General features: G+C 45.2%; 1 long non-coding RNA gene across 1 annotated transcript; it reads left to right on the top strand.

Annotated features, from left to right (window-relative positions):
• The first annotated feature begins 3,370 nt into the window (after positions 1 to 3,370).
• LOC140219323 (uncharacterized) lies at positions 3,371 to 22,438 on the top strand. Its single transcript, XR_011895517.1, has 4 exons — positions 3,371 to 3,506; positions 15,041 to 15,217; positions 21,885 to 21,914; positions 22,216 to 22,438. It is a non-coding gene; the product is annotated as an uncharacterized lncRNA (long non-coding RNA).
• Positions 22,439 to 23,573: the final 1,135 nt, after the last annotated feature.

Raw genomic sequence — 23,573 nt, 5'->3', positions numbered from 1 at the left:
TGAAGCAAAAGAAAGCTACCGAAAAACCTACAAGCATCCTTTAGAAAAATCTCCCTCTATTATTCATTATTCATCTTAGAAAATCTGTTCCATCTGTAAGCCGCATTCGATAACCAATTTGCATAATCCTTGGCCATACTTAAAAGATGAGATAGGGCGCTGCCTAAACACTTATTTGAGGAAACATGGGAACAGTTCAAGCAGTCTATGTGAGTTTCACCTTCCTGCCTATAAAATATATCGTGCGTTTATGTTTCACACGCCTATTACTTTCAAGAACATAAAGTTCCCATGCACGGACTGATATAAAGAATAATTATTCAGGAATGCAGCACAGAATTATTCAGCATACCCTTTTTTGGTTTTATCACAAAGCAACGTGCAAATGGGGTAAAGCAAACTTAACAATGCCATCTTGGTGAATTTTCTAGCAAGGCTTCTCTTTCTTTTATGAGGCACGTTTCTTTAGGCAGATAGGCCGGCATGTACAGTCGGCGTCGCCCTTGTGTAGACCGTGGGAGCGGCGGCCGCCGGGATGCTCCAGAGGAAGCCAGCAACGAGTAACGCTACCTGGTTGGCTTGACGTATAGAGGTAGGTGCTGGACACGTTTGGGCCCAGTACATTTGGTAGATCGCTAGGTACCGATGGTAGATGGCTAGGATGGATCCATCTGGCTTGGAGACCTTTAAAAATTTTTATGCGCAATAGTAGGTTAGTAGCAGTGTGCCCTAGAGCAAAATTTTCGGGCACTGTTCAACTGAGCGTAGGCACATGCCTATTGAGAAATATCATCTTTTACTCTCCTCACGTGGAAGCTATTGCGCTGAGGTGTTTGGGGTGTGCTTCAAGTCGCATAGCAACAGTTTTCGTTCCCTGTGGGTGAGCACATCAGTTTAGCTGGATCATTTCTTTAAAGTGATTCCTGTGGTTCTACAGTCCAAAAGCAAAGTCTCATTGTGAGTACCGCCGTATTGGGGGACACCGAAATAATTTTCCCCACCTGGGATTTTCTAACTGCACCCTTTCATGGCACATGTATTTTTGGATTTCTCCCCCGTCAAAAAGTAGCTGAAGTGGCCAGGATTTATCCCACGACCTCCTATTTAGCAGCATAACGCTGGAACCACTAAGCAACTACCGCTGGTGCAGCAATAATTTTAGCTGCCCTCCCACACCTTTTGTTGTACATTGTAGTTACATAAGCGCTATGGGTAATAGACGGATGTGAAAATGCGCGCAGTTTACTCGCCACGTAGTTCGTCAGTATCAATAATAACAGCTGTTCTCGTGTTCACACCAATTTGGACACACTAAACGTAAGATCATGTCCGGAGCAGTGGGCAGTGGGCGCGGAGGCCCCTTGGTGATCACTGTGTCTGAAGGGGCAATGTTCTGACTGGTGTTTTATAAGTCGCGGGTCGCGTTTGTCGTCGCGAAGATAGATTGGATTTTACAAGCACTGCTCGAAGAGGGTACATGTAACCAGCAGACGGAGGCATCAGGAGAGCACCTGAGGTTATAATAAAGCAGGCGGCGCAAGATCTCCAGTGCACCCAAGGGGTAATGGGGGGATCGATGATGGAAGCAGGGCGGCCCGTCGGTTGAGGCCGCAGAGGCCGACGCGTGCCAGGGGGTGTTCGCATCAAAAAAGTTGGCTGTCCGCTGTCGCGGATAGCCGATCTTATACACCCCTGGCACGCGCAGGCCTCGGTGAGCTCCATTCTAGGGACCAGTTTGGTTTCTAGCTTTGGCGTCCCCGTTGGCGCTTTGGTCTCCCGGAGGCGCCGCCAATAATGCGAAATAATGACACGTTGTTTCAATTAGTAAAAACACGATTGAATAAGTATAATTCCGTCCCGCCGCCAACTTGTGACGCTAAGTTCAGCACTAGCGTGCCCCACGGCTTTTTTCAATATATGCGGCCCGCGCTATGCTACGGTCGCTACTGCTCCAACATAAACAACTGTGATGTTATTTACAAGGTACATCGCCGTCGGCGCGAGAAAGGTATGATCCGCCACGACTGACTTAGCACGAGCGAAGCCGGTGCGAGGCAGTCTGTCCGACACAGCTGCCACCAAATCGGGCGTCAGTGCCCGCTGCTTGCACCTATTTTACAGCGCCGGCCGCCAGCGTCCGAGAGTAAACAAACTGGACCCCACTACGCAATGCCGGCACGCCTAGGGACAAACGCCTACAACACGCGCTAGGAAACCTCCTCAAGTGCCTAGGCAGAGTCGTATATTCAAGTAGCGAAAGCCCCCAGGTTTTCTCTCTCGCGCCCGCTCTTACTCGCGCCTGCGCACAAATTGCTGGCGATCCCTCAAATGAACGTCTCGTCTACAGGAGCAGGTGTTTCGCCAGCGCACGTCCATTGGTCCCATGGATTACGCTTGGCTACGTCGGCAGCGGGAGCTCACACGCGAGTGGCAACACCGACGTCCCGCAAATATCGAGCTTCGTGAGCGAGAAACGCAAGCAAATCGCCAGCGGAGGGAACCCACTACCACCGAGGATGGAGAACGGGAAGCGCAAGCCACGCGCCAGCAGAGGCAGGCTAACCCCCAACTTCGAGAGTAGGAGGCCGAGCAGAGATGTCGACACAGATAGAGTCCTGCCACTGAACGTGCTGATGGATGGTTCAAGAGAGAATTCGTCGTCCGTGAGTGCTGCCACCACTGCAAGGTGTCTGATATACTGTGCATTCAGCGCAACCTCACGAAACTGAAGAATGGGCGCAATCCAGAACCGAAGTACGAATCTAGCAAAACGACGACAGCGAGACAAAAAAAGCTCATGAAAATAGCGCATAACATGAGTTCAAACTTGAAAAAACGACCACCAGCTCCGCTGTTTTGACAGCGCTCACTACATGAAACTGGCTTTATGTTTTGGCAGTTAATGTTTGCCGTTGGATTCGTTGAAAATGGCAACTAGTGTTGCCAAGACACAACCATATAATAAATTCCTGAGCGGACCTATGCATAGCATCGTGGTGGGAATTCACATACTTACGGAGGTGCGACGACCATAGCCTAAAAACGTGTGCCAGCATATTTTTCGTGTAGAAAAATTCCCTTATGTTGGCGACATTTTCAAAAATAAATGTTGTTATTAAAAATATTATCTGCCCTTTGTTCCTGAGCAACTCTTTCAATGTTTTAAAAGTTGGCTCAGCAAACAATCTGCACTTGCTTTCAAGTAGAACACGCAATAGTGGATACTTACGAACGCTGCCCTTTGCACATGTTTGAAGAAGCTCTAGCTGTACCGTCTGTCAACTTTTAAAGTAGAATAAAATGCTCATATATCACGAAGCTCAAGAACTCATTGTGCAAGACCGATAGCATAGAAATGCGCGTGCAGCTGCGCAAATACAAAGGAACATGAAACCCAGATAATGTGGCCACTCTCAAGACGATTCCTTAAGGCAAAAGACAGAAAATGAGGATTCTGCTTTGCAGTCTTGTGGCCTATATTCTTCTCTGCCTTGTTCCTACCGAAGGTAAGCCCCACCTTTTCATGTGCACAAGCACAAATTCTATTACCTCACGTAGCTCATGTTTTATCACTCCCTGAAACATATTACAACCTTCTTTTTTCATTTACGCCTGCGAAATATTCTCAAGAATTAATGTACTATAACATAATCGCAAGTGCTTCATTCAAGCCAATTTTCTTTCCAGTGCGTAAGAAATGACGCAGTAGACAAAACAATCGCTCAGCTAAGTGACGAAGTTTTGCATATTGATGGGTGATTGGTAGCATACACTAAGCGCATTTGCTATATTTTCACCACGTTCATTAATTAAATAGAAGTTTCATCGCTTTTTATAGTAGGTACAATAGCGTCATCGTCGTAGTGGAAATAAGATTGGACAGCATTTGTGTCAAATTTATTTAACATAAAGGTGACAATATAGTTTGGATTAACAACCTACCTTATAGTACACCGAATAAAGGAGCGCACGCGCCCAAAAGAAAACTGAGTGAATGAGCTTTATGTAGGAAACCACAATCAAAATAGAGCGAAATTTGCACTTTCGTGCGTACATTTCAATTCATGCACATTCTTCTATTTTAAAGAGAACCTAATGCTTCTGAATTTGGTAATTTCAAGCGTTACGTTGCCGTGGATATTTTTGAGAGAGACGAGATTAGGTCGTGTTACTGGACTCGTTATTGCACAAAAGAAAATAATCACGAATATGGTGAAAAGAGATTGTGGACATCATGTGGTCAAGCTATATTTAGTGTACATCAAAATAGCACGAAAGGCAAGTTTTTATGTTTACTGGGTGTGTTAGCGGAAGCACAGTCATAGTAATAACTCAGTAATAAGGCCTTTTTAAAAAAATACAATACGTGAGTTAGTCTGGTCCAATATTTTTCGCATACGCATACGTTCGACAGCTCCTCCAATTAGGCAGAAACTTCAAGCCTCCAAGAAGGATTTATGTTTCCTCCCTTTATTGTAAATATCAATGCATCTGAATGGTGGGACTCAATAAACATTTGTACTTTGTGCAACATCGAGTCTGTGCAACATTTTCCATATGAACATAAGGTTTATTTTTCTACTTACTGTTAATGCTTTTCATCGGGTTGATCTCCTTTACATGCTGCAGAGCAGGTGCAAAGTTTGGTAGTGGATGAAAATAAAAAAAATATATATAAATTAAGGTAATTTTAGACGAAGTTTTTTAGCAGACCTAATTATCCGTACCAAGTCAGAAAAAATGAATTAAACATGAGGAAATGCTTAGGCATGTTGAAATGGCTAGCAGTCAAGCGCTAACTGTTTGAAACCATTGAATGTAAGCTGTCTCTTGGGTTTCATGCAGTGCATTATCATTTGGTTGCAGTGGTGGAATGCCTCCATGTAGCATTAAAATGCGAAAACTGATAGGAAGTGGAAATTAAACCTGGTACGTGACACATAACTTCGAATAATGCAATGAAGTTCGGTATAATTTTGCAAAGATGAGGGGAATTTCTACTTACAAGTCCCACCTGACTAAGCGATTGAATCTAAACTGGCTGTTTAGAATCAAAAAGCCTGCTAGAAACATTTCGAGCTCCTAAGCTCTCATTACCGTGTAAAGGCTACCTTAAGATTCGCATATGTGGACAACGTTACATGTATATTAGCCAAGTGCTCATAGTGCTAATTTTTGCCCTTCACAATTACAAGTTGAAAGGAAATCGCATGGTTGTGAAAGTCTAGTAGTGAGATGATTTCTGCAGCAGTCTAGTAGCTGTGAATATGTTTGAAACGGGAAACATTGTGGTTTTATAGGACGTTTAACAATAGATGAATTCGTGATCAGTGAAAATATATAGCACACAGTTGCCTTGGTAGGGTTTATCTGTGTTCCTATTTTCAAAATAAACAGGCATTACAAATCTATGAAAGAAATTGGGGAATAATCCTATATACCCTTAAGTGGCTCTAGTGTTATCATAAGATAAGCGGGCAGTGATTGAGTGAATGAGAGCTTGAAATTTGCTTGACTGGCCGCAAACACGTATGTGGGAATCCTGCTTCGATAGCTTTTCCGTTCTTCGAACGCCAATCCATGCCCACGGGATCAGCTGGGGTCAATTGGCAGTGTTATTTCGTGACCCTACAGACGCCAAATAAATTTCATACTCCCACGCATATCCTAAGTCACCTGATCGCAACCTATCAATCACCACTCTGTGTGCTCCTGCATAGTGTCGCGTCTTGACTTACTATGATTAAATTATTATTTATGGCCCTCTTTGTTTGAACAACCTCAAAGCAAAGTGGTAAACAGCATTGCTCAATCCACCACGCTCGCTGCACACCTATGCTGTACTAGCGCCAGAGCTCTAGTAACGCATCTCCGTACGTGAGAGCGCTCTGATTCACTTTCTTCGTGCATTTGCTTTCACCCTGCTCATTGCTGCGTCAATGACACCCTTCCATACGCCGCAGAAGGTTGTACGATCTGTATTAAGCTATCACATTCAATATATTGGGGTAACATTTTTTGAGTTTCAGCGCAATGGACTTACCCACGCCTTTATATACATGCCTTGATGGAACGCTAAAGAGACCAATATTATGAGCTGCAGTATTAAATCACCCTGGAGCTATGAAAAGGGCAACAATCACCATGTGAGAAGGCTTTGCTTGCAAAAAACATAACAAGAGGCAATGCTGCTCTACCGATCACGCAGCAGTTCTACGTGAAGCTGTGTTTATTGAATACATCTTTTTCGGAATAACTCTTATTTTGCAGGTAAAAAATTACATTGTATATCAAAGCACAGAAAACGCAACTATTAAAGCCTAATAATTTATCAAACACAACGGCCATGATTAAAAAGAATACATTTAGTTCTGGATGTGGCTCCCAGGTAATAGCGTTGGTCTTTTGGCGCGATAGTTTAAAACTGAAACTTTGGCTAGTATTTTGTCTGCTAATGTCCGAACTTTGTTCACCAAAAACATAGTGGTGTGAGATTACTCGGAACTGTCGAATGACGAATCGAATAGTATCCTATTCCATTTGGGCTTCAAATCAAGTGCACTATTCATAAATGATAGTTTTACCGGAATACGTTTCGAATTCTTCAAAACGTCATCTACGACTTTGCGTCCAAATAAAGTTAAATTATAGCAATAGTTCGGTGCATATTCATTCCGGCGGGCATTTATAAACTGTATATATAAAATGTGAGAAATAGAGCAGAAGAGCAGGCTGGGTCACTTAGGCAATGATACTTTATAGGAGATACAGTGATCACTCATACTCGCTGAATATCCTTGAACATGCAAAGAGTCCTGTGACTTCTTTGCTCATAATGCTCCATTCTTACGTATAATAAACAACCATTCATGACGTATTTTGTAACGACATAAATTTATTAACTTTCGTATTATTTGAATGGGAACATTATTCTGTAATAATTGGGATGTTAGATTTTCCTTATTCCAATACACTTCGGGAAGTACTCTATATAGTAATAACGTTATAAAATGATACTTTATTCTTCTAAAGCCATTTGTTGATTGTCTTCATTTTTTTAAAAGCTTGCGACGGCATATAACAAACACTAGCAGAAGGCTTGGGCCACCGACGTCATTATACTGCGCACAAAATAAACCTGTTAAAATTCTAGGACACATTGGAGTTTCGACCTGTTGAGCAATCTTGCTCTAGCAACTGTTGAGCAACTTGCTCTAGCAAGCATTATAAATTTAATATATTGTCACGTGGTAATGACGGTGAAGAAAGCAGCAAAACTTTGAATGATGGAACAAGTGTTTTATTGGGCAAACAGGCTGCACTGAAAGCACAATGATAGCGGCAAACACAGTCGGCGGTGTCGAAAATCAGGTCCACCGGTCAACCACGTCGGTTTTTACACACGAATCATCAAAGGTTGAAGAGTAATCGAGGGCGCTCGCGTGTCTTCCAGAAATTTCTGCACAATTCGCCACGCACATGCAATCAGATCACACAAGGGTCGGTGAGACCAGAACCAACGAATACATTCGAGAAACATCCGATAGATGTGGGAGCGTCCTGCGCTGAGCGATAACAATTGTTAGACGGTGAAAAGCGCTCGCTCGAAAACGATGAACAAGTGTACGTGTCAATGCTCGCCACTCAAAAAGCATCGTCCCCATACTACAAGCATGATAGGAGAGCGAAACAAAAAAAGGACAGTTATCAAAGAAACAAAGTAACAATCCAAAAAAAGAACATCCAAAGTTCAGCTACGGAAAGTCCCAGAGATCATTGACGCTGATGGAGTAGCTTAAGTCGCAGAGCGTGAACTATTTCAGGTCGGGAGCAGCGCCGCTGTGATAGCAAAATAGCGTCTGAAACGACCTCATAGTCGAGAGCGCCAATGCACCGGATGATCTTGCAGGGTTGAGCTTGCAAAGTTTGTAGATAAGTCGTCGTCAGCGTATTCGGGTCCAAACCCAAGCACGGGTACCGGGCTGGTACTCGACGTAGCGTCGTCGAAGGTTGTAGTGTCGGCTGTTGGTCCTCCGCTGGTTGTAGATTCAAACGTGGGGGAGGTGTCGGGCTTCTTCGGCACGCTATAGATAGGTCGCGACGTCAAGATTCTCTTCGTCGGTGACCTGCGGCAGCATGACGTCGAAAGTCGTCGTCAGGTTCCTGCCGTAAACCAGCTTAAACGGCATGATCTGTGTTCTTTCTTACACCGCCGTGTTGGAAGCGAAAGTTACGTATGGCAGGACGGCATCCCAGGGTCTTGAGTTCGACGTCGACGTACATTGCTAGCAAGTCGGCGAGGGTCTTTTCAGGCGCTCCGTAAGACCCTTCGTCTGCGGGTGGTACGTAGTTGTCCTACTGTGGCTTGTCTGATTGTATTGAAGAATGGCTTGGTTGATCTCCGCTGTAAAGGCCATTCCTCTGTCTGTGGTGAGGACTTCTGGGGCGCCATGTCGCAGCAGGATCTTCTCGACGACGAATTTCGCCAATTTGACTGCTCTACCCTTCGGCAGCGCTTTCGTTTCAGCGATGCGGGTGTGGTAGTTCATCACTACGACGATCCCATTATTTCCAAGCGTTGACGTCAGAAAGGGTCCCAACAAGTCTATCCCAAGCTGCAGAAATGGTCGGCAGGGAGGCTCGATCGACTGTAGTAATCCCGCCGGCCTTGTCGGTGGCGTCATGCGTCCCTGACAGTTTCGTCATGTCTTGACGTATGGCGCGACGTCGGCGGTCAGGCGCGGCCAGTAATACTTTTTCAGTATCCTCGATAGCGTCCGGGAAAATTCGAGGAGCCCAGCGGTCGGATCGTCATGTAGGGCATGCAGTACTTCTGGACGGAGCGCTGAGGGAACAGCAAGAAGGTAGCGTGCGTGTACTGGTGAGTACTGGTCTACGAGTGGGATGTTTTGAAGCGAGAATGAAGATAATTCTCGCCTAAATGCCCTAAGAACAACGTCGGTGTGCCCTTACAAGTATTCGGCGAGGTTCGTTAGCTCCGGGTCTGCTCGTAGCTACTCAGCCAAGTCTTCCGCGCTAATTATTTCAAGGAAGGTGTAGTCATCCTCGTTATCTGGAGGTGGCGGGCCAATTGGGGCGCGTGATAAGCAATCAGCATCAGAGTGTTTTCGCCTGGACTTGTAGGTTACTGTGATGTCATATTCTTGCAGTCTGAAGCTTCACCGTGCCAGCTGTCCTGAAGGGTCCCTTAAGTTAGCTAGGCAACACAATGCGTGATGGTCGCTGACGACTTTGAATGGCCTGCCGTATAGGTGAGGGCGAAATCTTGCCGTAGCTCAAACAATGGTGAGGCATTCCTTTTCGGTCGTAGAATACTTGCCTTCCACTTTTGACAGCGACCGGTTAGAGTAAGCTATCACCCGTTCAGGTACGTCTTTCCTCTGGACTAGGACGGCGTGGATTTCTGTATCGGCGTCCTCGTCCAACTGCGAAAGTACCGTTAGCGACTGCATGCGTCGTTTGAGTTCTTGAAATGCGTCGGTATGCGGCGTTTACCGCTTGAACTCGAGATCACATTTAGTTACAAGTGTAAGCGGCTCAGCGATGAGCGAAATGTCATTGACACCCTTAGTAGGCACACGTGCCAAGGAATCTACACACTGGCTTCTTTTCAATGGGATGCTGGAACTTTGCGATGACAGCTGTCTGCTGCGGGTCCAGGCGGACTCGAGATTTCCTGATGATGTGGCTCAGGAACAGTAGCTCATCGTAAGCGGAGCGGCACATTTCCGGCTTCAGTGTTCGACCTGATTACTTGATTACCTCTAGTACTGTCACAAGCCGCTTCACGTTGGCGTCGAAGTTTTCGGCGAAGACGACGCCGCCATCTAAGTAATAAAACAGGTCTGCCACTTCAATCCTGCTGACAACGTGTCCATGACGGGTTGGAAAGTTGAGCACGTCGAAGCAGTCCGAATGGCATTACCTTGAACTCATGTAGGCTGTCTGGCGTGATGAAAGCGGAATTTTTGCGATCTGCCTTGTAGACTTCTATTTACCAGTAGCCAGACGAGATCCGTCGATGGGAAGTATTTAGTCTTGCAGAGCCGATCCAAAGCGTCGTCTATCCGTGGGAGGGGATATACGTCCTGCTTAGGGATCTTGTTCAGTGGACGATATTCCACTCACAAACGTAGGGTACCGTTCTTTTTTTTTCACCAAGACAACCAGGCATGTCCACGGGATTTCCGACGACTCGATGATGTCATCGCGCAGCATTTCGTCAACTTGTTGCCTTATAGCTCCAAGTTCTCAAGTCGAAACTCGTTAAGGGCTCTGGCGCAGTCATTATGCGATGCTTTTCAACTTTTGTTTGTCGAATCCTCCATGACGTTGAAAAGCAGTCTTTGTATGGTGGGAGCCGACTTCTGAGCTCTTGCTGCTCTAATTATGCTTAATTGAAGGTGAGGAGCAGCAGACAAACAGCAGCCTAGCAGCAGCGAACAGCCGAGTTCTCTCGCTAATCACAGCACGGGCAGTCGTCGTCATCTTAGAGCTGCTATCGGAAACACGAGGAGCGTCAGCTTCATGACATTGGCCCCGGGTGTGAAACGGAGCCATTCTGGTGACTCAGGGAGCAGTGAAGATGAGGGGGTCGCAATAAGGCATCAGCTGGCTAACATGCACTATCTCCCGACCTCGATAACGAAGGACCGACGATGGTGGGACGGGCTGAACGATATAGTTCACAGGGGAGGAGGCGTGGATGATCCGGTACGGACCGTGGTATAGCTCAAGTAGTTTCAAAGAAAGGCCAGGGCATGTGAGGCGGTATCCCTAGCCACACAAGGCATCTAGCAGAGAAGGTGGGCCTGGCCTGATGACTGTCGCGTCTTGTATTCTGACACGCCTGATCCTCGATGGTCAACGAACGAGCAAGCTGGCGGAAATCTTCAACGAATCGGGCGACTTCTGAAATAGTTGTGCACTCAGAAGCGTCAGGTCGGTAGGGCAGGATAGTATCCAGAGGACACGAAGGCTCATGCCCATACAAGAGAAATAATGATGAAAAAGCGGTGGTCTTTTATATCACTGTGTTATAAGCGAAAGTAGCCAACGGCAGTATGGTGTCCCCATTGGTGGGGTCCGACGAGGCGTACATCCTCAACATGTCGCCCAGTCTTTGGTTGAAGCGCTGCTTGAGACCGTTCGTTTGGGAATGACACGCGGTCCACTTCCGGTGAATGATCTGGCACTCACGAACGAGGGATTGTATCGCTTGTGACAAGAAGACACTACCGCTGCCGCTGAGTAGTTCTCGAGGAGCACCGTGGCGAAGGACGAAGTTTCGAAGAATGAACATCGCAACGTCGCGCACGGCGTTGGCGTAGCGCGTCAGGTAGTCGACACCAACAATCATCAAGCGGTATCCACATGCGGTGTATAGGAGCGGACCATAGAGGTCGACGGCTACGCGGTCTAACGGTCGAGCAGGGCACGGTAGCGGCTATAGAGGACCAGTAGGCTGCAGTGGAAAAGTATTGCTTTGTTAGCAGGTGGTGCATGATCGAACATGATAGAACGTGCATGAATGTCGAGCGATCCCTCTATAACCTAAGACAATGTGACCTAAGACAGTTAGTGTTCGGGCAGCGAAACTGCACTTCTTAAGGTTGAGCTGTAGGCCAGCTGAAGTGAGGCAGGCCAGGATGTCATGCAGACGGGTGAGATGTGTCTGAAAATCCTGTTAGAAAACAACTATGTAATCCAGGTAACATAAACAAGTCTTCCACTTGTGTCCGCGAAGAATGGTGTCCATCATGCGTTTGAAGGAAGCGGGAGCACTGCAGAGCCCGAAAGGCATAACGCTAAACTCGTAGAGGCCATCGGGAGTGATGAAAGCGGTATTTGGGCGGTCAGCCTCAGCCATGGGAACCTGCCATTAGCCAGAGCGCAGATCGAAATACGAGAAGTATTCGGCGCCTTGTAGACAGTGAAGAGCATCGTCGGTCCATGGCAGTGGGTAGATGTCTTTTCTTGTAATCCTGTTGAGGCGGCAATAATCGACACAAAACCGAATGGTGTCATTTCCTTTCGCAATAGAACGACAGGTGACGAGCAAGGGCTTTGAGAGGGCTGACTGACGCTGCGCTGCAGCGTGTCGTATGTCGTAAAGCATGTCGTATGTCGTAAAGAATGGTATCAATCATGCGCTTGTAGGAAGCTGGAGCACTGCAGAGCCCGAAAGGCATAACGCTGAACTCGTACAGGCCATTGGGAGTGATGGAAGCGGTATTTGGGTGTGGTCAGCCTCACCCATGGGAACCTGCCATTAACCAGAGCGCGGATCCAAAGAAGAGAAGTATTCGGCACCTTGTAGACAGCTTAGAGCATCGTTGATCCATGGAAGTGGGTAGACGTCTTTTCCTGTAATCCTGTTGAGGCGGCAATTATCGATACAAAACCGAATGGTGCCATTTCTTTTCGTATTAGGAAACACAACCCAGGAAACACCGCCAAATTCCAGGAAACACCACCAAATGTAATTATGTTGAATTAAAGGTGGGGATCAGCAGATAAACAGCAGCCTAGCAGCAGCAAACAGCCCCGAGCTCTTGCTAATCACAGTACGGGCCGTTGTCGCCATCATCTCCGAGCTGCTATTGTAAACACGAGGCGTGTCTGCTTCATTACACTGCTTAATCATGGGCAGACTTGTTTTTATGTCGAAGTCTGGTTCGGGAACAATGGCCACCGGGGTACATGTGGCAGAAAGTGACAGGGGAAGCGCGTTGCTAGTTTCCACAATTTCCTCGATGTACGCAATTGTCGTGCCCTTGTTGATGTGCTTGAACTCCTGGCTGAAGTTTGTCAGCCACACTTTCGTTTTTCGTCCCTGCATTCTAGCGATCCCTCTTGCAACACAAATTTCACGGTCTAGTAGTAGACGTTGGTCACCCTCGATGATGCCTTCTACGTCTGCGGGTGTTTTGGTGCCGATTTAAATGACAATGCTGAAGCGGGGCAGGATGCTGACTTGACCTTCAGGCACACTCAAGGTACGGTGTTACGACAGCTCTCTCGCTGCATCGCTTGATCTTCCGACAGCGTTATCGACTTCAACTTCATATTGATGATCACACCGTGTTGGTTCAGGAACTCCTTGGTGAGAATGACGTCTTGTGAACAATTTTCAAAGATAATAAAGATGGCAGGTAAGTCCGGTCATGCGCGCTAATTTTTGCCACGCAGATTTCAGTCGGATTTATGAGATGTCCTACAGTGGTTCAAATTTGATCCCCTTCCCATATTGTCTTACCTTGCTTCAACTGGGCAGCAATGGGTCCGCTTGTGAAGGAATGGTCGACTCTTGTTTCAAATAAGGCACTTTCTGCGTGGACATGGAGAATCACGTAGAGGTATGACGCTCTTTGCCTTGCGTTGCAGTTAGGTCTTGGAGTCGGATCACGCCTGCATCGCCTTGACCTTTGGCTGGTGTGTGGCGCCATGAGGTCGTCTTTTATCAGCGTATTTTTGCTTCCAGACTTCATCGAGATGGCGGTGTCTCGTTGATATGTCGTTCATGCAGGATTTTCGGCATCTTCGTTGCCAGCGGAGGATCTTCGTGAGTTCGACGAGCAGCAACCATGCCTCTATTTGTTGCTGCTTTTGGTTTTCCGGATGCGGGCTCGCAGACAAGCCATAGGCTGGGCCAGTGTATGGGCGGCGTCGTGGCGACAGGTAGCGGCCTGGTGAGGGTCAACGGGACGGTCGGCGAGAACTCCACTGAGTGGCGGCGAGGTACACGGTGATGTCACGAGAGCGCTCTTCAAGCTGTGGACGCGACAATTTGACGGCGAACCCTCTCAGTCCGAAGTCGTGGTATAGGCATCTGTGGTACACATGGCCGGCTTTTCCGCAGTGATTGCAGAACGGGCGGTGGTCGGGGGCTCGCCAAATGTCCGTCTTCCTCGCGTAGGTGTGCTGGGCGACGGGTGGGCTTGCGGGCGGTGGCGGCGGCGGACGACGGAACTGCGGCGTTACAGGGCGCTGGAACGGTCGTGGAGGGGGCCCTTGACGGCGGGTGACGGCGGCGTAGGTCATCGCTTCCGGCTGGGGCTGCGGTGATTGTGGTTGCACCTCGAGATCTCCAAGCAATCGCTGCACCTCTCTCGACGACTGCTTTGACGGTTGCTTTGTCGATTGCTTTGACGATTGCTTACTGACTGTGAGGCGGAGGAAAGCAGCAAAGCTGTCCATGGCGAAACAAGTGTTTTTTTTTGCCGAACCTGTGCCCTCAAAAGCAGGTTGCACTCAAAGCACAATGATAGCGACGAACACAGTTCACGATCGTCGGAAAATCTCATCTGCTGCTCAAGCGCGTCCACTTTTATACACGACTCACCGAACGTTCCATTGTAATCGAGGGTGCCCGCGGGTCTTCCAGAAATTTCTACACAATTCGCGTCGCACATGCAGATTACAGAAGCTTCAGTGACAACAAAACCAACGGTAACATTCGAGAAACTTCCGATATATGCAGACGTGTCCCTTGCTGAGCGATAACATTTGTTAGACGATGAAAAGCGCTCACCCGAAAAAGGTAAACAAGTCCACGTGTCCTTATTTTGCACGGATGATCTGGCTGCTGAGAAAAGAAAACACCATCACATGAAAGCATCCGAACGCCTGGTAATCGAGGCTCGCATTTGCAAAGCATGAAAAGAAGGTGCTGCGTATAAAATTATTCTTTGTTTAAATGTATAACATACGGTTTCCTTGTTAGCGTCTCTAAAGTTCTAGAGTGCCGTGAAGTACGCAATAATGCGCCATCTCACAATGACATAGCACGCGAGCTGAGCTTCATATTCTCATGCCCCTACTCCGTCCCCTTCAACCTGACTTCGGATTGCGCAGTTACATCACCAGTATCGCAACGCAAGGTCATGAGTTCTAATCCTACACAGAACAGTCCATTCTCATCTGTACACTTTTTCATTACATACTTTCTCAGCATACACCAAGTTCAGAATTGTGTAAATGGTCTTGGCATAAGGTAAAATGTTATGTTATGTTTCAGGTCAAAAAAACAACAAGAGGATGTGTTTACGTATGGTAAGACCATCAAATTGTGTAGGTGATGAAGTAAGGTGGCAGTACGACAAGACAAAAGAGATATGCAAACCTTTTCATGTTGGTGACTGTAACCGCAAAAAGGGATTTCACACGTGTAGGACCTGCATGAAGACGTGCCAAAGTAAGCAAACATTTACCTGCATTGATGTGAAAAATAAACCACGACATGCGCGAGAACAGAGAAGCGTTGTGATCACGACGAATTTTGTGTTAGCAATGGAAATCGCTTTATATTTTTCACAGTTCATGTTGCTCAGGTTTCATATTATGAAAGTGGATCTGCAATTAAATGTGCACATGGTGTGCAGCGCCCTTCAAAATTTTTGTTTTGCTTTTAAGGAGTTTTGAACGCACCATCTTGCCAAACTTGGTGGAGAGCGACGAAAGTGGTTGTTTAGTAGGAGTTGTAACTTGAAGCATTGGCTTACGCTTTCGCCTAGCAGTAAAATTCATCTCCTTAACTTTGTTATCCGTACAGGCATTATTTCTGCCATAACTTGGGTGTTCAGGTTCCAAAAACCTATCCACATTGCTAGCAGCTCAGCTTGTCGAGAGGGCGCACCCTGTTTGCGGCCTAGTGCCACGAAAGCGGTAGCAACCTTTGCCGTTGGGTGCCTGAAGTCGTCATGAGAAGTTATTATTACTATTTTTAAGTGAAATTTGCATGCCATTAGGTGAGTTTTCGATATCTGGTGAAGAGCCTTAGAATTATAGAATGACACAAGCTGCGCATGGAAAGCATTTTGCCAATATAACAAGTTTAATACGATAGACAGATGTGGTAAGATGCAGCCAGTTCCAACACGCAGTAAGCTGGGTGTATGTAATACTTTATACTATGCTATAGGTCAATAAATCACAAAAAAGAAGTGATGGACCTAATGCGCTAGCGTTGTCTTCTCGCTTCATAAGGAATGGCAATGCGGGTGAACGCGTAGGCCAGAGAAACACAGTCTCAGTCATGAAATTTACTCATAAGTGTTGCGAATTTCGTAGATACTTAGAATCAGGGGATCTGGCAGAACATCTAATAGCAGCTAGCATGGAGGTAGACGAAAACCATGCAATTCTCGCCAGCAAGGATCATAGTAAGTAGACGGTGGTTTAGGCCTTTCTCACGCTTATTTGTTGATCGCACCATTGTTCATCAAACACGATTGTCAGTCGCTGCGCGTGAAAAAGAAAACACATGCATCGCAGCTGTTTAGTGTAGCTGGACGTCATTATTATGGAACTGTAGCGTAGAACCGCAGCGCTGAACAACGGCATCTATTTCGCGGGTCCCGCACCTATATAATCGCACTTTGCTTGTGACGCACACGCTGTCCGTAAAACAAATGGAGTGAGGACAGTTGGCAATTGCATATGTGAGGTTTAACCAAAGTTATTTAACTCGCGATTGTTTTGCTAACCTAAACTCTCTTGAAAATTTCCGCGAAGAAGCAAATTTTGAATTGAATTGGGTTTATTGATATGAAAGACACAGAGGTTGACCTGAGCTAGTGCGCTCTAGTCTGCTACTCTGCACTGGGGAAGAGGGAAGGGGAGTGAAAGTACTGGGATGGATGATGATGATAAGAGTAGTGGTGAGAAGAAGCAAAAGTTCGCTTTAAGTGAACTAGAAAAATCTAGTAGGTACGACGGAAAATGTTATTTTAGAATATCCCACTTATTTCTTTCATCTGATGGCATAAGTGAACACTTGTAAGAACATTTCTCGTTAATTTGGGACAGTAAAGAAGCAAAAATAAATATGGATTTTTCAGAGATATTTTGCACAAACGTCGCTAGCGTTTGAACCTCCATAAATGTTTTTAATTTTTTTTCTGTTGCGACCACTTATGTTAAAAATGTTGAGTAACTGTAAAAGGTATATTACCAAGCTTCCCTATTTGCCAGAAAATGAATTTTCACTACATTCAGACAAAAATTATGCATCGACGTCCTCCAAATACATATACTAGAAACGGCTCAAGCACACCAATCTCATCTCGTTTGATCTAGAAATTTCACATTGGATAAATTCATTTGGGTGCGAGAAAATGTTTTGAAATTGATAATCATTCTTACTGGTAGGCACTACGAATCTGTCTCCAATGCAGAACGCATACCTGCCACGATTGAATTCTTCGCCACTTAGGTCCGTGATACGCCGGTGATTGCGGTTTTATGCGCAGTAAATACCATTGGATTATTGATTTATGCTTTTCAAATTTCGTTGTAGTCGCAACAGTATTTCACAATAATATCTTTCTGTGATGGAAGTAAACCACCGCTGCTTCCATTAAGTAGTCAGGACAGTATAGTTATCAGACATGAGATATTCAGCACGACGCTTATTCGTTACTTTGTGTAAGCAGTAAGTAAGCCGATTACGAGTTTCGCAATGACCTGAACCACCGACACTCCGGGTCACCATGGCCTACCTCTTTCAAACGTGACTGTGATCACGCGATGTTTCGTCAACGCGTAATGTCGGCAATACACTGTGTTGAGCATCCGAGGTGGTTCCCTCTCTAGTCAATTTATAATAATTTCGGCAAGTCACTAGTCTACGCACAAAGAAATTTACAGGTAAAGCTTCAATTGCCCATATGAAATCATTTGCCCCTGGATTGCGCACACGCAAAGTTGCAGCTAACGGATGCAGCAAATACTGACGTACAGATCCCATTCCGACAACTTGAAGAAGGTCATCGGCTTCTTTTCATCGTGAAAGCTGTGTTCAACTACCTAATACCCCGATGACCAAAAATCATCAGTAGGCAATTGATAAAAATACAAAAATTACAATTTATTTAACTTGATGTAAAGTGACACAGTGCACATTCTCTTGACAAAAAGCCGGAGTATATACATTTGTCCCACATAATATCCGTCAGAAATGCACGATGGCTGTGCATACACCGATGAGACTAGGTGTGTAATTGCATTATTTTTTCAGCCTTGAAACAAAATTGACCTAATATATTATTTATCGTCACAAGCAAAGGCGTTGATGCGTACAATGAGCTGCATCACTATTACTGAGCTATGTTTTATTAGGAACGCACTGGCGCCTAATTTATGTCTGAATCTCGCAAAAAAGCAATTTTGCGCATTGAAGTAGTTTTCTACATAGGTGACACCATTGTAGTATAGGGGATCAGCGGAGGTGGGAGATGAAGAGGGTAGTCGGTATAGGAAAGCGATACAGTCAAAGTAGTGGGTGAACGAACGGTGGGTACGAAAGAAAGAGCCTCTAATGTCTAAGTACGTTGGCTTGTTGTAGGGCTGGAGACAACGGTTCAGCAGGCTTCCAGCTATTGAGGCAGCAACGAAAGCTGACGGGCCACCTCACATCTAAATATTTTTTATGCAATGAAATAGCGACGAATGGTTGGGACGGCCGGTAGCAATAGCAATGTCCTTGAGAGAATCAGCCTGGGGTTGGAAAGCGATGATTCGTTGAGGGTGCAGTTCATCATCGCTTAGAACGACAGAAAGCTGAACTAGTTGGTAAGGATTCATTATGCAAAAAAGAGGTGAGGCGTGCGGACCGGATACAAGAGTAGAGAAGTGGACAACACGAGCCCCGACTATCAACGGAAGGGAGCACTGAGGCGAAGAAAGAAAGGATACAATACTCATCTGCGCAAGCTCAGGAATGGTATCACCAGTGTCAGTCGGGTATATGTGCCCATCTACGTGAGAGATAACAGTTAAGACACTTAATCTCTTCCTTATGGAAAGTACTCGAAGGATGACTCACGCACTTTCACTATTTCAGATATGCCTTTAATCTTTCCCTTCATTGCCAAGATTGTAACTGCACGACAGAGTTAGGTGAATGAATGATATTGTACAGGTATAAGAATTAAGATACGCGTCTTATGGTAGAGGCATGACACATCTATAATGGTGGAAGTGCGTGCGGGAGTAAGTATTCGATTACTTTACATAAAGAAGAGATTAAGTGCTTTAACAGTTATCTCTCACGTAGACCGGCACATGTACCCGACTGACACGTGGTGATACCATTCCTGAGCTTGCGCAGATGAGTTTTGTGTTTTATTTCTTTTTTCGCCTCAGTACTCCCTTCAGTTGATAGTCGGCGTTCGTGTTGTCCCCTTCTCTGCTCTTGTGTCCTGTCTTCACGCCTCACTTCTTTGTTGCATAATGAGTTCATCATCGCCCTTACAAGGGTGGATGAGCACGGTGACACTGGCCAGCGAGATATAGAATGAACTGTCATAGACAGCTTTGGGCGTGATCCTGATCGTCTTCTCTTCTGTCGTGGTGGGATTAACATGGTTGTAGAGTTGAATCACATTTTAAATGTACGTTGCAAATGTCTCGCCAAGCAGGTACGCTCACTCAGGATGGACGTTGTTCGGTGCAGGGCTTTCGTAGAGTGAGCTGGGCAGCCACACAAATAACAAGGATCTTGAAAATATACAAGCTCATAACAGATTTATGATTTTCAATGAAAAGCGGGCGAAGTTAGCCGTCTAAAATATCACTGTAGAAGAATTGACATTTGGGCAAGTGGCTACTGGTTGAACATCTTGCGCTGCCCTTTCAAGATGCTAAAATATCACGTTTCTCAATTTCACTTTGTGGCCCCTTTGCTATGGGCCCGAAAATACGACGAGATCCAATCTTCCACGTCATATAGCTGGTTCCCGCTGACCAGGAACGCGTTCACAAATGACAGGGACTTGCGGCCTGGGCCCTGTCTGCGCGGTGATGGCACCTTTCATGGTGTTTGAAAACGGCGAGCAATGTCCGAATTCGAAGCTCCAGCAAGCGGCGAAGAATAGCAGCGCGCCCGCGAAATATAACGAAGGTTATATACAGGAAGTATAACTGCTTGAAGGCACCGCAGATTATGCCAGAAACACGGGCTCTCGCTCAATCACGACACAAACTCCTACCTGGACGTGCCACAGATAACAGTGGGGCGCACCTGCTTTATAAAAAAAAATAATTCTGCCCCTTGTAGATGTGGCAGTCAAGGTTTTCTTTATTTATTTCAATTTGGGGCCGGCGAAAAATTATGACGAAGCAATCAATTCTAGTGAAACTGTGAGTGGTTAGTAGAATGCATCAACATTTATGCAACAAATTGAATGTACATTTCCCGTCAGGTGGCCTACTTTTATACCTCTATTTAGGCGAGAAAAGTGTTCCAAACACTTTATAAAACTTGAAATGTGGAGAATAACTAGTTCGACAATCCCGCATATCACTTTGCTATCTTCCAATAGTTATTCAAATGGGTGCCATTCGCTTCGCAGATCCCAAACTGTCTTTCTACTCTTTTCCAAAAACAAGAAAGGGGCTGACAGATGGAATAGCACACTGTGGTATAAAGTTTGTAAACAGGGATAAGGTGCCTCAGAAAGGCTGGCCAACGTTTCGATAGGAGGACCTATCTTCGTCTAAGGCGGCTTCGTCATCCTCGGCGTGTTAGTTTTAAAGGGTTAGTGCAGTGACGTCACGTGCGGGTGTTGTCGCTGGCAGCTGGTTTTAAAGAGAGAAATTACCAGAGGAAACAAGCGCTGTCGTCCGACGTCTGTGAGCTTCATTCCCAAGACGAGGGGACAAGAGCGTGAGAGTGGGCACGCGGGGAGAAAAGAAAAGAAATAGAAGCAGAAAAAAAAGAAAAAAAAGAAAGGGGGGGGGGAGCCAGGGCGGCACCAAGACACACAAAGAAAGGGGGGGGGTCTTTTTTTGTGTTAATAGCATTCAGCCTGCAAGGCTTGTTTGCCATTCAAAACTTTCTACTACTCGACATGCCTGTACAATTTATGGCTGTAGGAAAGATAAAAAGTCATCAGTGTTTAATGTATTGATGCACAGCCATTCTTAAGGCGCTGGAAAACATCGAGAACAATTATTTAACCTCTAGCTTACTGGTATGTTAGAATTTCTGTCATCACCCTACCTATAAAGTACGATCACCAAATGCATTTTATTTTTAAATATGGTTTAGCGTTGAGAACTTTCTTTACGCCAACAGAAGATTACGCAAGTTAAACATTTTAGAAGGAACGATCTCTATTGTGTAGGTATGAATCTACACTATAGCGGAAAAGTGTTACCGAAATTTTCGCACTAATCCAAAAAAAGTCGCAATCGCGTCCGAAAGTCGAAGTCTCCATTTTAACAGAACAATAATAAACAGCTATGTGATGTACACAGCTTAGCTTTATGAGTCTCATAAACGTTTAAAGATTTGCTTACTAACCTAATTAACGCGCATAGTGCCAAAAGCACACAGAGAAGCATAAAAACATCTTACTCGATAACCGCCGTTACTCGCTGTCAAAACACTGGCGTGAGAAAGAGCGGCATCAACAGCGAGCCAATTGAGCTGCGAACTGTCGCTCGCTGCTTGAGCGTAAATTATACGGTGAGAACACAGTGTACTCGAAGCTATCAGCCATCGGTGCACCTAGACTCGGTACCCATCGCGGATGGCTTTCAAAATAGGGCCCGTGCAGCCGTGCTCAGCCCGGTTCCTCGCGTGGTGGAAGACGGTGTACTTCCTCCCTGTCTTCTTCCGTTGCGGCAACGAAATGGAGCCACCGTCTGGACTTACCCTCGCACACTTTCAGCTGCACCCAAAGGATACCGCGCGTGGCCACAATGTTGTGGCTTTTGGCTTTATTGCTGAAAATGACCGTGATGCTGATGCCAACGGTGACGACAGCGGAGATGCGTCTGGAGTGTTCATATAATTGCTATTGCAATAAACCTTTTATTCGTAATAAATGCAGATTTCTACACATTTTCTTTTGCAGAAAAACCTTCAAAAGGCCAGATTGCAAAAGGTAAGCTGATCTCCGTTTTGGTAAATCACACTGCTTGGACGTCCAGCTTTTAGAAATACTGTATTCAGGCACAAACTTATAACAATAGTTTAGACATGTGGGGCAAATGAAACGTACACTAGTTAGGTTTGATAAAATGTATTATTTGCTTGTACATTATCATGAATAAGATTCTTTGAAGAATCAATTATAATCGAGGAATATCGATGCAGCGCTACTAAAGATAGTATCGCAGTTATCGGCTAGAGCATTTTTTAGAGAACTGCACAAACATTTATCAATAAATCTTTACATTCTATAGGAACGAAACCTCCAAAGAATGAAAATTACGAGGGTGTTTGCCCGCCATATGAATGACGATGGAAAACCGGAGAAGAAAGAAGCTGAAAGTACTCGTACTTGAAAATTTACGCCTCTTTTCTACAGAAATAAGGTAATAAAGTATTATCAACATAATAAAATAAAATATATATTATAACATAAAAAAATTTAAAATATTAAAAAATGTTTTTATCCATATATAACATTATTGTCTGTTTTATTGCTCATCTATGTGCGTCAATTTTCCTCCATTATGACCATGTAAATCCAACCTCCCATGAAGCTAAAGAAAGCATAATGGTAAGCAGCTGTGTTTGAAACCATGTGTAGAAATTGTTTTAAGAAAAGAAGAAAAATGAGAGTGGACGAAAAGGTGGTTTGCTGCCGCAGGCAGCCGAACCCACAACCTCCCCATTACCCTTTCATTGCCCTACCGCTTGTGCTAAGTGCTACGACCATCGACAGAGCCCCTATCTTGGCTATTTATGTTCACTAGAGCGCTAGCTGTGTTCATCAGCGCCAATCTGGCCCATGGCAGGAGGATGTCGAACAACCTTTTTTTTGCGCAGTTACGTCAGGTGGCACATAAACGTAAGAGCAGGCTCGTGGATAATAATCCCTCGTGAGCTGCCTATTGGCATTAAGATGGCCTGATTCGATATAGTCGCTATAAATAAACAAGAAGGAAAACCGAGGCGCTTGATTTTCGTTCGCGACTTCCGTTCAAAATGTGCACTTCCCGCTGAAAAAACTTCGTTCGTTTCTGGACACTATATTGTATTTATGGTTGCGGTAAAAACATCTGAGTGAAAATAAACTTTTGATGCTTTAGTTCCTTTTATCTGAATCTTAAGATTTCTCACATGATTGATAACGCATCGTTTCTTCAGATGAAATTCGCTGTATGAGTCTGGATTCAATTTTTATGTGTGTGCACCAGCCAGGAAAAATTGAAAGCCAGCAAAATTGGAATCTTTAATTGAATTTTCTGGTACATACAAATTTTACTTCGTTACATTTCGCCTACGGGTATATTTGAAACAAGGAACCAGAACCATTTCGTGGCTCGAAAACAAGAAAATGTGCACACAAATGTACCTAGTATTACAAAAACTAACATAACCTTTAATATTTTGACGCCGATTACAATTTCAAGATATCCAAGCTAAATTTTTAAAGCTGAAGCGGTTGTTATCTATAGTATTCAACATTTATTTCTGAGAGTGTAAGCAAACACTTTTGCAGGATAGGGCAAGGAAAGAAGTTTTCAAGGTAAATGACCACGTTCGTACTCAGCGTGTCTCCGGAATCGTTCTTCCACTCATGGTACGCACACAC

Source organism: Dermacentor andersoni, chromosome 7 (assembly GCF_023375885.2).
Source record: "Dermacentor andersoni chromosome 7, qqDerAnde1_hic_scaffold, whole genome shotgun sequence".
Lineage (NCBI taxonomy): Eukaryota > Metazoa > Arthropoda > Arachnida > Ixodida > Ixodidae > Dermacentor > Dermacentor andersoni.
Note: the sequence above shows the minus strand (reverse complement) of the source record. Positions and strands in the feature narration are given on the sequence as shown.